We start from the raw sequence: 14,017 nt of genomic DNA, 5'->3' as shown, positions 1-14,017 counted from the left end.
TCTGTTATAAGAATTATAACATTTCGTGTTTATCTGTGAAGAAAAACATCGTGAGAAAACCTGTATGTATCAAAGAAAATGTTACACATATGTATACACCAATCCGCATCGGAGCAGTGTGGTGGTATGACCTTTTCTTCCATTTAGTGCTAAGACTCTTCAATAGTCTACAGTTTTTGACATTTCCCGTCACCAGCTTGAACTTTTCGATTATATTAATGTATTTTGTAAACTAAGGAAGTTTCTGTTATAGCGAAGGTTATTCATCTCTTCGCTTTGAGGCACTTTTGATAAGAGCCCATTAATAAGAAAAGTTTTTTCATTACCTTCACATTTCGTCGTCAGTACTTTGAAAATGTTTGTTATAAAATAATTTTAGGTTAACTAATTTTTTTTAAATATCGTTAGACAAATGAACAACACAGAGATGTATCCATCTATGCAGTGCAGTGTGTGTGAGCATATCTGTGTAATGTCCTGTATGACATAGTACCATGTGGAACAATAGGGATCACGCGTGTTTTATCTGATAATTGTTTACAAAAAATAATTTAAAAAGGCATTAAAATTACACACTCAGTAAATTTGAACGTCAGCGTTGGTTAACACTTTTTATTGTCCTTGATTCTAATTTTAAAATTCTGTTTCTGTCTGTGAGTTTGTTAACTTAACTTTTCAGCCGATTATGTTATATTTTATGAAAATTTGTATGTACACGTTGTCAGGGACATAGAAAAAGACATTGGATCTGACCTAATCTGAACCTTACACGCGGGCGGAAACTAATGTCTTATAATTTGAAATTATCTTATTTATTAATTGATCGTGTTTAAAAACAATTATGTACGAATAATATTCATTATATACTAAAAATAATTTCAATTTATTTTACTAAAATTAAAACTATATTTGGCGTAATATTTGCCGAAATGTAAATTTCATTTTCTGAGCATCGTATACACTTCACTTCGTTTTAATTAAACTTACGCATTACAAGTTTGTTAACACAATGAAAGACAACACATTATCACGCCATTAGCCCCTCAGGACCGTACAGCTTGTGGTAATTACCATTAGTATTGTATCCCTCGACCCAGGGTCTATACAACAGACAAAGAATAGGTTTCGTTGGAGAAAATTAGGGTCTTATTGAATACACCCTCGCTAAGATTCGAACGAATGTATTTTATGTGTAATTATTTTTTTATACAAGTATAAACATGTATAATACAATCGTTCGATCCTTATTAAGTTTTAACGAGAATTTCTTGGCTATTTATATACAGAGTTATTCGCTGAGCCTAATTTGTAAGACTTGTTGTAATGTTATATATTTTTTCTTCGTAACATTACGTACATTTTATCGTAAAAAAGATTTTAAAATTATTCTTAAATATATGTATTAATCAATGTACGAAGTTTTATTATGTTTATTGTTTAGAGTATATCTTATGTAATATATAACACACTAGCTTTCGCCCGTATCTTTGCCTGCACGTGATGGAGGATGTTAGGAATCCTATGCCCTCTGTACACTGTATATGTGTATTAAAAATTGCATGATGATCGGTTGAGTAGTTCAGACGTCAAAGCGTAACAAACAAACTCACTTTCACATTTAATACTTTGATTTGTTCGTGTTACACATTTAATTTTTTTATCTACAGTCTACAGTAACAGCCTGTAAATGTCCCACTGCTGGGCTAAGGCCTCTTCTTCCTTTTTGAGGAGAAGGTTTTGGGGCTTATTCCACCACGCTGCTCCAATGCGGGTAGGTGGAATACACATTTGGCAGAATTTCGACGAAATTAGACACATGCAGGTTTCCTCACGATGAATTATAACAGAAATTAATCACATGAAAATTCAGAGGTGCTTGCCCGGGCTTGAACCCACGTCCATCGGTTAAGATTCACGCGTTCTTACCACTGGGCCATCTCGACTTTTTTTATCTACATCCACTAATAAATTTAATATTATATATTTGACATTTGGCTAAAATAAAATTAATTGAAAATTCAGACGACAAAAATTAATTGGTTCGATGAAGTTAGCCATTGTTTTATAAGCAATAAAGCCAAGACAAGGAGACAAAAGACTGCAATAAAATCTGCATACACTTGATTTATAACTGAACTGTGTTTTAGAAATCTCGTTTGGTAGTTATTCGTAGGGGACGTGGGATGACGTCACAAATTCGTTACAAAGACGTACTATTAGACCGAAGGGCGTTTCGGATTCTACAGCAAATTGGGCCGAACGAGAGTTAGTGTTATTTTATTCATTGAGAAATTTCAGATCGACGAGTTCCTATTTCGATGGCGTCGGATGATATGAAATCCGTTTTGAAAATGAAATAATATGTAATTAACTTATATTTTATTTATTTTTCTTGATTTTAAGCCTCATAAATACTCATCGGCAAAGTCCGCCTGAGGGATTTGTTAAAAAGACCTAAGAAAATATTTTCTACTGCTGTGTTCTGGTGTAAAGAATAAGTGAGCCGATGTAATTAAAGGGACAAGGGACATGATCTCTAAGTCACAGGAACTTTGTTGTGGTGGAGCAATGGCAGTGTATGAAAAGTGTGCAATAATATCAGGTACAACCATTTGCTTATATGCTCTTCTATATTAAATAAATACAATTGACTTACAGTTAATATGAATTTTGAAACATATGGAAGAAGTTGAAGACATAATTTTGAAGCATATGAGTTTTAATATGTATGTATGCATGTATTCTGGCACATGAAAGCATTGCGGAGAGGGAAGTTCTTAGGCCAACAGTCGTACATTTACGGGTTCTTAACACTAAGTCGAGATGGCCTAGTGGTTAGAATACATCGGCGTGGAGAGCCGTAGCTTCCTTCTGTGAGACCGTCATCGTCCAGAAGGAGACGGCGGAGCAGGAACGAGAAAGGGCCGATCCTGCGCGGCGGAGACGACGACGGAGTCGTCTCGGCCTTCCCACAGTTTAGATGCCCGGGGATGATGATGCGTGAGGTGGGGGCCCGGCTTATTCTATTTCAGACGGCCCCGAGGAGGATGACAGCCGGGATGGCCTCGCGCTGTCGTACGCACTAGCGAGGGGTGTGGGGGGTTGAGATTGCCTTCGCCCCCTGAGGAGCGCTCCGCCGAGCCACGAGCGGAGCACAGTATGGGAGAGGCCGCGGATGCGTTATATCGACACGATACCGCAACCTCTCCGATCCATGCTGCGGCCATCGCAGTGGTTTTAGTGGGTAAGCCACTGTGGTTTATGTGGGATTACCCACATAACCCGGTTCCACTCCCATGAGACCTGGGTACCTTTCTGATGGTTTCCACTGCTTTTTTTTTTTTATATTCGCCGGGAGGGCAAATGACTCTACTCCACCTGATGGTAAGTGGTAGTAGAGTCCAAACGCGACGACGGCCAGTACAGACGGGAAAAACGTTCTGCACTAGCCGCCTTCGCCGGCCCGCAAGATGCCTCTTCACGCCTCGTTTGAAGGAACCCGGGTTGTAAGAGGAGGGGAACACGTGAGCTGGTAAGGAATTCCATTTTTTGGAAGTGCGACAAAGAAAGGAGTTGCCAAATTTCTTTGTTCGCGATGGAATTGATGTCACAGTTAGGCGGTGACATCGAGAACCAGCTCGCGTGGACTTAAGAAGGAAGGGGGAAGCAGGAATTAGAGAGAATAATTCCTCAGAGCAATCGCCGTGATACAGTCGATAGAAAGCGCTCAGTGCTGCTATCTCACGACGCAATTGTAAAGGTTCAAGGGTGTTTGTGACCTTTACGTCGCCAATAATGCGTACGGCACGTCGCTGCAACCGGTCCAAGGCCTCAAGTAGGTACTTAGCGGAGCCATCCCAAAGGTGCGAGCAATATTCCACGCAAGACCGTACCTGAGTTTTGTACAGCAGGCACAGTTGTTGTGGCGTGAAAAAGCGCCGCACCTTGTTCAGAACTCCGAGTTTCCGTGAAGCTGTTTTTATAACAGCCTCGATGTAATCCCTTGGACTAAAGTCGCAGCGAACGCATGGCGATTTTGCTTTGCATCACCAGCGGAGTACCACAGAGGGAGGGAAGAGGGGAAAATGTTGACTTTTTCGCCATGAGAGCGCATACCTGTGTTTTCTTGGCATTAAACTCAACAAGATTATCATTTGGCGATGAGCTCTAACGTCCTATCGAGTTCAATGACAAGATTCTCCCGTCTCTCCTCAGTTTCCGCCCGCCCAGCCACTGCGCGTCCGTGGTATCCACCATGCACTGTACTATCATCTGCATAGCAATGTATGTTCCCAAGGGAGAGCATATCATTGATATGCAAAAGAAAGAGTGTGGGAGATAGCACAGATCCCTGGAGGACCCCAGCATTCACTACATAGAATTGTGAAGCGCAACCATCTACTAAAACACGAAGGCTACGCTTGTGTAGGAAGCTGGCAATCCAGGTGCATAGCTGAGCAGGCAGACCATATGCCGGTAGCTTGGAGAGAAGACTTCTGTGCCAGACCCTGTCGAAAGCCTTGGAGATATCGAGGCTGACAGCCAACGATTCTCCATGCTTGTCGATAGCTTCACCCCAGAGGTGTGTTACGTACGCTAGAAGATCACCTGTGGACCGTTTTGGTCGAAACCCGTACTGACGATCATTAATTAGACAGTGATCTTCTAGGTAATGGATCAGTTGGTTGTTTAAAACACTGCGAGAGAAAAAAAAAGTTTTTAAAACACGAGATTCTTAACCGATGATTGCGGTATATTAAGGGAACCGAAATCATCGGCTGAATTTTAATCTCGTGCTGGGCAGTGAAAAAAAATATCGCGAGGAACTCTGTAAGTATATCCACCTACTTTGGAGCACCTGTGTAGAATAAACTTTAAAACTTCTTAAAAAGGAGAGGCAGCTCCTCAGTCTAGTGATGGGAAATTTACAAGCTACTACTACTGGTGGTAGGGCTTTGTGCAAGCTCGTCTGGGTAGGTACCACCCACTCATCAGATATTATTTTTATTCCGTAAAACAGCAGCACTTGGTATTGTTGTGTTCCGGTTTGAAAGGTGAGTGAAATTACAGGCACAAGGGACATAAAATCTTTGTTCCCAAGGTTGGTGGCGCATTGGATATGTAAGCGATGGTTGAAATTTCTTACAATGCCAATGTCTAAGGGCGTTGGTGACCACTTACCATCAGGTGGCCCATATGCTCGTCCGCCTTCCTATTCTATAAAAAAAGCTGTTGCTTTACTTCTTTTAACTCAACACTAAATAATAGTTGAACAGTTTAGTAAAATAACTTCTTTTTCTGGCAAATGGATACTTAAGGTCTGTTACTCTAGCATGGTAATTTTTAAGATATGCAACTGTACCATTAATAAACTATTAATTACTGCAAACGAACATTATAAATAAACAATACCATAAAATTGTACTGCGAAAAATATAATTTCAATAATATTCGAACACTCAAAACCTTGCTAGGTTAAAATATATTCATAGAAAGAAGAAATATATTTCAGGATTTTCAAGACTTTAATTTACAAGTATGATTTACCTATGTTCACATATCGAAAACGATACTTTTTGCTCGCATAAATCACTTGTTCCCAGAGGATACCTCAAAATAAGTCGAGCGAAACTGAGCGAGGAACATAAATTATGAAAAATTACACTTTTGGACATTATGGTCAGTACCGCGATGTAAATAAAAACCGCATGTGAATTAAATTTAAGATATATTTTGTTATTGTAATGTAACTCGAACTCGCTTACGAGTATACGCAAATGAATATAACAAAGTAATTGCCTCAAATAGGCTAGGCTTAGCTCATACCGTTGCTTCGTACAATAGGCATGATGACTGATTTTAAAGTAACCTTCTATAATGTAGGTACACGTCTACTATTACTGAAAATAATTTTATTTCAGTAATAAACTAACTGTTTACGCAAATAATTTTTATTTACCTATTTTGAATTTCGCTCGTAAACAACCGCGGGTGTCATGGCGCCTGCACGTGACGTCACGCCTCAATAAACGACAGTATATGTTGTATTTTGTCTATACTCAACGAAGAAAGGCAGAAAATATTGCGTATTTCCTAAGGTTAAAAATGAAATCCAAATCTTACAAGTGGTGTGCGGTCCCTCTGTGTAAAACTACATTCGAATGCTAACCAGATCGAAGAACAATCTACAGAAGCAGAACGACCATATATAAGTAAGAAATGAAAGATGATGGTTCTTGAAGAATGTGAAAAGCAATCAAAAGAAAGTATGGTTACAGAACATTTTGAAGAAATTGCAAATTGAGGCAGAGATTAAAAAATATGATATATTTAGATTTATAGAAGTATTCGTAAATATATGAATTCATAAATTCAGTACTAGTGGAGCTAAATGAAATATTGTCTTAAAAGTTCTTACTGGTAAAAATATTAGGGCTCTTCATATGCGAGTATAGTAGATAAATAAAAATGTACTTACAAAGAGGATTTCACATTTTGAAATTCAGATGAGCAAAAGATTTTATTTGATGAAAGAAACTCTCCTATCATCAACAAATCCTGGGCAAATTAGAGGAATTTGCCTTAACAAAACCTTGTTTCATCATTGATAGATCTTGGATGTTTTATTTTCTTCACAAAAACGCGAATGATTAACGACTCAACTAATTAAATGATGCAAAATAATTTTGTAACGCGTAAACACAACAACTGTTCAAGAGAAACGGTTATAGATACAAAGGCGTGACGTCATTCACTCTGATTGGTATTTCAAATAAAATGGCCGATTACAGAATTTTATACTTTTATTTTATTAAAAATCTTATTAATCTCAATGTGTATATTAAAATGGGATCATTTTTTTAGAATCCTTTTAAAATAGTTTCTTCTCTAAAATCATTTATTTTTTAATTCTTTAATACTGTCATCATGCCTATTTCATTTTCACCACTGAGCACGAGGTAAATTATAAACATAAATCACATCTCAATTCTTTGGTGTATGCCTGGGTTTGAACCTGCACACTTCGAACTTTTGGAAGTCACGTGTTCTTGCCACTAGGCTATCACATAGTTAGGTTATGTTAAAAGATTATGTCTGGATAGGTATCACTTATCACCTTATTCAATTGCCAATTTCATGTAATTGACCTTATTTGCAAGTATTCCTTTGCATGTTCAAAAGATAAATATAGTGCATTTTTATCTTTTGATATTGATTGATTTTGATTTGATATTTTATTTGTATTTATTTAAAAAATAAAAAATATTATTAAATTAAAACTTTACCTAAATTGTTCCCAATATTAAATTAAGACTAATATAATATTTTGTTAATATTTGTTTCGGGATGTAAGTTAATAGAAATTAGAGCTCAGAAATTGCTATGTATTTATACATTTAAAAATATATTATTATATTTTCAAAAAGTTTTTACATCTGTATTTATGCAATTCCTATAACTATTATACAAAAAATGTTATACCCAAAAAAAGGTCGCATTTCAAATCAAATTCTTACTTAGTTAATTTCAGACGCTAAGTGTCAATAAAAAAAATGTAGGTGAAATTATGAAAATGATGAAATTATGAAAATGATGAACGAAACATAAAGTAACAGTTTTTCTTCAACTTGTTTTATTTATAAATTGAGTATTTGCTACGATAATTATTTTCTATGTAGCCGCTAAATTATCCACTTAACGAGTAACATTTGTATATATATAGAACCCATAGAACCTTATATTTTAGTACCTATCTACTAATGTATGTAGGCGATGATGTCCACTTACAATTAGATGTCTGTGATCAATTAATTAGCTCATAAATAATTAATTCAAGTACCGAGAACGAAAGTGAACGAAGATTCTAAATTTCATCTTGTCGATCTCCCATAAAACAAGCGAGAGACCATTTCTCTCAGATCCACAATTATAATTTTTCGATGGATAATGCTCAAATACATAGTACGTTAGTAGTTAGTAAGTTAGTAACAGCCTGTTAATGTCCCACTGCTGGGCTAAGGCCTCCTCTCCCTTTTGAGGAGAAGGTTTGAAGCTTATTCTACCACGCTGCTCCAATGCGGGTTGGTAGAATACACATGTGGCATAATTTCAATGAAATTAGACACATGCAGGTTTCCTCACGATGTTTTCCTTCACCGTCAAGCACGAGATGAATTATAAACACAAATTAAGCACATGATAATTCAGTGGTGCTTGCCCGGGTTTGAACCCACGATCATCGGTTAAGATGCACGCGTTCTAACCACTAGGCCATCTCTGCTTTTTTTCAAAACGTATATACGACATGAGATGATTTCACTTTGACCAAGTCATAGTACGTAATCAAAGCAAAATTTTATTATTAAAAAGAACGCCTTGCACGAATTAACTATTGCCTATTTATATTACGAATTATCTTCCATAATAATAATAACGGATTGGTGAACGGTAACTAAAGGCGTGTTTGTCCACATTCTAGTGAATGACGTGAATGATAAAGTGAATGATATAACTTTGGTAGTGAAGAAGAAATAATAAAGATATAACAGAGCAGTGACATTTTATAATCTATCAAGGCACCGGCAGACTATATAAAGCTTCATGTAATGACTCGAGCTGTCATTAGCCCGGCTCTAGGAGATTGAAAATTTAACGAGCATCATTTCCTTTATGCAGACATCGCATCGTTGAAAATTAAAAAAATAAACATGAAACGTCGAGTTTGTTTTGATGTTTCCTTTTTCAATTCGATGTTAATTATGATTTTATTACTTTTAATGTATGGATGTTTTAAAAATAGAATTCATTCGATAATACTCGACAATATAGAGTTCTTAATAATTGTTCTCCTTTTAGTTTACCTCTTTAGTTTATGAGGAGACCATGATATTATCGAATGTTGAAATTTGTTAATAGAGTTTAGATTGTGCATGGTTAAAGAAAGCATAAATTTAGCTAGCAGTTAAGAACAACCTGAAAAAGATAAATGTTTAGTTTAAATTCTTAATAATATTGGTGGTTTGATATAAGTTATTGTTAAAATCTAAATAGTTCAAAACACTTTGTACAGCAAACTTAAAGTAAAGCTTCAATTCTACAGTAAAATTCGTAAGAAAAAAAATATTTTAGATAAAATTTTGCGCTTCCCGAGGCTACTCAATAGCGAATCTTAATGGAAGCTTAAAAGAAATACACGGCTCGCTAAGCCATTGAGTCTAAGAAATTAATAATATTCTTTCAATGTCCCATAAAGGCTTGGCAGTGTTCCACCATAACATATGCGTTTAAGGGTGCTTCTTAGTAAAAGGATATTTCCGTGAAATTGGTGCATAATTTTTACATTCGAGCACTCTACAGTCGATGGTCGTGAAGAGGTCGGTCACAGACGGACGAAATTCCATTAGTAACTTTTGGACCATTGCCAAAGCAGCCACGGAAGGATTTTTAATTTTTAAAGACTTGAAAATAGGTGAAAGGTGCAACTTTATACGCCGTTTTACTTAATTGTGATTGATTAATTTTAATTTATTCTTAACTTAATGTTTGTAACTAAATTGTTTATTTTTTAACAATAAATTTTATGAAAAAATTATTGCCAATTATTTCAATACTTTAGAAAACATACTAAGGAAGATTAATGAACTTATTTTTTATAAAACACAATTATTATAAAGTTAAACAGGCATATTTTAGAACCCAAAGATACCACAACTCGTTCTTTTTTTTTAATATCCTTATTGCTGTCATATGAAAAGGGTGAAATGTGAAAAAATAATATCCGTAACGGACATTACTTTGTTAAAGTAAAAAGTGGTCATCTAAATAAAAAAACATATTTTTTAACTAAAAATTTGTCGTATGATTTAAAAATACGCGTCCTTGGCCTAAGCTATGCTTGCGTCGATGGTCAGTAATTAAAACTGTCTCTCGTCCGTCCACTTCTTATAACAACGTAGTTTTGTAAATAAAGGATTAAAAAAAATGAACTTTCAAACGATTTTGAAAATAAAACGCTGAGTCATACACGTTGCGCCTACCGGCAACTTTGTTCGTCCTCAAATTTAATTCCACATGAACTTCTACAAAAGGCAAAATGACCACGAGATTTTTGGCAACGAATTGTGGAGGAAAATAACTGGTTTGCAACACGACTGCGTGCGCAATTCGTTTGTGGACGCCAACGAACTTAAAAAAAATTATATAAGCGTATTTCAATGCAAAGTTTTGAAATAATCATTCGTAATTACTTTATTTTTACAAGTATTTAAGGGGTTATTTATTTTACACATTACATTACTTACAATATTTGCAATTTGGTTATAACTTCCCCAAAAAGAAGTGTAATGTTTTCAGGGTTCATGGATGTATGAGAGTTTTTTTATTCTACCATCATTTCGAATCAGGGAATATCGTTAGAATCCTTATATCATCCCGAATGACACTAGTCTTATAAGGCCCCTGAATCGGGGTTGAAATCCCGGGTCGAGGTAATAAAAAATTAAAAAATTAAAGATTCAGTCGCGAAATTTTGAGTAGCCCGGAATATGTAAGTTGGCAGTGTTTATATTCTAGTACCTCGGAAAGCACATCAAGCCATTGATCAGATTTTCCGTCATCATCATCATGTACCATTATGTATTACTCGTATGTATGAATTCAAATCAAAAATATTTGATTGTGCTCATGCTAAGTCGGAAGGCGGAAATTATTTTTAGAAATTAATTACAGATTTATTAAACGCTATTAAAAACATTTTCATTTTATTTAAAGCTAAATGCATGGCAATGCATTTTTAATGAACGTGAAATGTTAGAAAGTGATATGCGACATTGACCATAATAATAAAATCAATAATACACGAAAATAAAACAACATTTCAGGGTGTAACTTACAGAATACCACTCCTCCTGCTGGTACTACCCCTTTTCGCCTAGTAAATCGGTATTGTGAATCAACAAGGATATGCTTAATAAATGGCATTTTTGTCACTGTTCCATGCAGTTATTATTTGTAGTTAATAACATTTTTTATTTGTATATACTTATTCAAGCCCTCAATTAAAGGAAATTACTAATTAGTGACAGACTAACCAGTAACGATACAAACATTACGAGATAACATGGATACGGAATTCAATTTGAGAATTAAATCTATCTTTATTTGTAACTACTTTATATTATTAGTAGTAATAATACTATTTAGTATTATTATTATTTATTTGTATAATTGTTAAAGAAATTATTTACGCCTTATATTTTATTCGTTGGTACTAACATATTCTGAGCGAAACTGAGTCGTACCATTACTTTATGTTAAACGTAATTGGCTATATAAGTGGTAAAGGGAATAGTTGGATAGCACGCAGAGCTGAATTTACTGCTATGGCTCTATTAACAGAACAATTGCTAAGTAACCTATCAGATTTAATACCTATAGGATTCAGCAAAATCTATGAAATTATCTTGACAAATTTCTATAGTTAATTTATCTAAATACTAGTTTCGTTCGGTTCACCTGATTGTCCACTTACACGCAATTTTGCTGAATCTAATACTTATTAATTGGAAAGCGTAACAGTCAAACTAACAAATAAACAAACTTACTCGCTTCACCATTACTTATGATGTTCATATATTTTTTGTATGAGCTTACGCAACTGGGTGTCTCAATTAAAATGACTGATCTCAGTAACTATTTGATAATACGTAGTATAAACCGTATTGAATCTTAATTTATCGCTATTAACTACAAATATTTCCACCGGTAAACCTTTTCCACCAGTGAAAAGTAAAAAAAATATTATTAAAGTGCAATAAACTAACATTTTTATAACATTCTTAACGATACTTCTACATAAAATATAATATTTGGTTATTTAAAAAAGCACAATTATCATAATCTTATAGTAATATGTATTGTTTCGTTATTAAACTTCTAATTGTATTAAACTTCTAATTAATTTCTTGTCAGTACTACAAATTTAATTAATAATTTTTGTTTCAATTTAAAAGACAAAAAATCTTTAAAAACAAGATTTATCTAGTTTTTTATTTATTTTTTAGAAATGAATTTGAGTACATTCTTCATTCATAATTATAATAGAGGAAACGTCATAGAAACGTTCCTATTGGCTAGACGCGCGACTTCAGCGCCACATACGTTAAACTATTTTCTTGTCATCGATATCCAAACTGACCGGTCGATATTTAAGGCGCTCTCATAAAAAAACAGGTATCTGTAATCTTTGTGAGTTCTATCATCATAAATATATAAGTGTGGACGATAATCCCTGGTTCATTCAGCAACTATGAAAGACGTATAAATAGGAGGACCGAAGACTCGTACTGGGCCCACTCTACGTAAGCCTAGATGATGCTTTTAAAGGTAGGTGCTTAGGCTCAATTGCTTAATGTACGTTACACAAGGTTTTATTTAACGTCTATTATTGTTTAGATCATATCTTGCATCTGATTTTTAGATTAATTGTATCCAAGCGATTGAGCTAAAATTTTGTAGTTTTTGCGTTTTACATTTACCAATAAATAATTTTAAAAGTCATGTCAAAACATATTTATATATAAGGCAGATTATACTGTACAAAATTATATACATAATAAAAGAGCTTGGTGTTAGTATTCGTTTTATCCTATAGTCGCCATTATATTAATTACATTGGTTGAACAATATCTTGATATAAATTTTTATTTCACTAGATAGTTACATGCGGTTATTTGTCTAAAAATTTTGTATCTGTCGAGAGAATTTTTGAAAACAATGACAAAAGATTGATCGTGTAATAATAAACAATTTTGTACGAGATTTTCTATTCGAAAATCCATTGATCACGTGACATATCGAGTAGCTGTCATTTATATATATTTTGATTCGTCATTGCATTTTGTTATTTATTCCAAACTCCGAATTCGTCAACATTTTTAACAATAATAAACAAAATATACCGCTAAAGAAAATAGTATTCGATCGCGGCAAGATTTCTACATTCCATATAGTAATAGTTATAAACTTTAAATGTAACTTTCGCAAACTTTTCGTTTCGCGTGGTAAACAAATATTCATTTATTCTTTGCAATCTTTCTCGCATAGTCGGAGAAATGGACTCAATTTTAGTTCTTATCGAGGCGTTTATAAATACCATATTAGAATAAAGTAAACATTGAGGTGCAATGTACGATGGTAATATCACGATTCAAACTCTGTTTGTGAATTAAACATGAGAACAGATACTCTCAATCTGTCAAGAGAATCATCCAAATTACCTTGACCTTCCTCGTCCTTTTCAATAAATAATACTTAGTTAAGCTCAGGGGTATTTTAAGGTTGTCGATAGGTCAAATTATAATGGTCGAATGTTACTCGTATTTTTGCGAATGAAGAAAGTTTGACAAATAGCTTGTTGTGCAGCTCTCGTCATCACAGATATAAGCTGATATGTCTACGTAAACAAGCGTTTCCATTGTTATCTATCACCGTTATTACACGTTATCCCTTCCTAACTTGCTGCGGTGAATTTATACTAAAATTATTTCTTATTATTTACAAAAACATATCTAAGTAGGACATTATAAAAATTTTGTTAATTATAAAAATGTTAGTTGTTTTATTCTCTTGTCAGCATTACCACTTTATAATGCGATTAAAATTGGTAGTTAAATGGTCGTATATGCAGACTGTACGGCGTTTGTTCATTACATGCATTATTTGATAAAGCCTCATATTAAAAGCGCCTTGTTAAAATTTTCGAGTATACACAATTTTCTATAAAACTAGTAAACATCAACAGCTTTATGGGATGAGAGAATAATAGCATGATTTAAATTTTGCATATTTGGCTTAGGCTTTTGTAAGTGTATTATAAAAATTACATTTTTGTTAGTATTATAAATTCATAATATAAACAAAAAAATATGTTAATTGTTTCTTTTTTTTTCTCAACTTACTGAGCTAAAAACTCAACTCACTGAGGCAACAACTCAATTAAAAAAACGAAAATAAATAA

This window comes from Nymphalis io, chromosome 15 (assembly GCF_905147045.1).
Source record: "Nymphalis io chromosome 15, ilAglIoxx1.1, whole genome shotgun sequence".
Classification (NCBI taxonomy): domain Eukaryota; kingdom Metazoa; phylum Arthropoda; class Insecta; order Lepidoptera; family Nymphalidae; genus Nymphalis; species Nymphalis io.
This window is presented reverse-complemented; position numbering follows the sequence as displayed.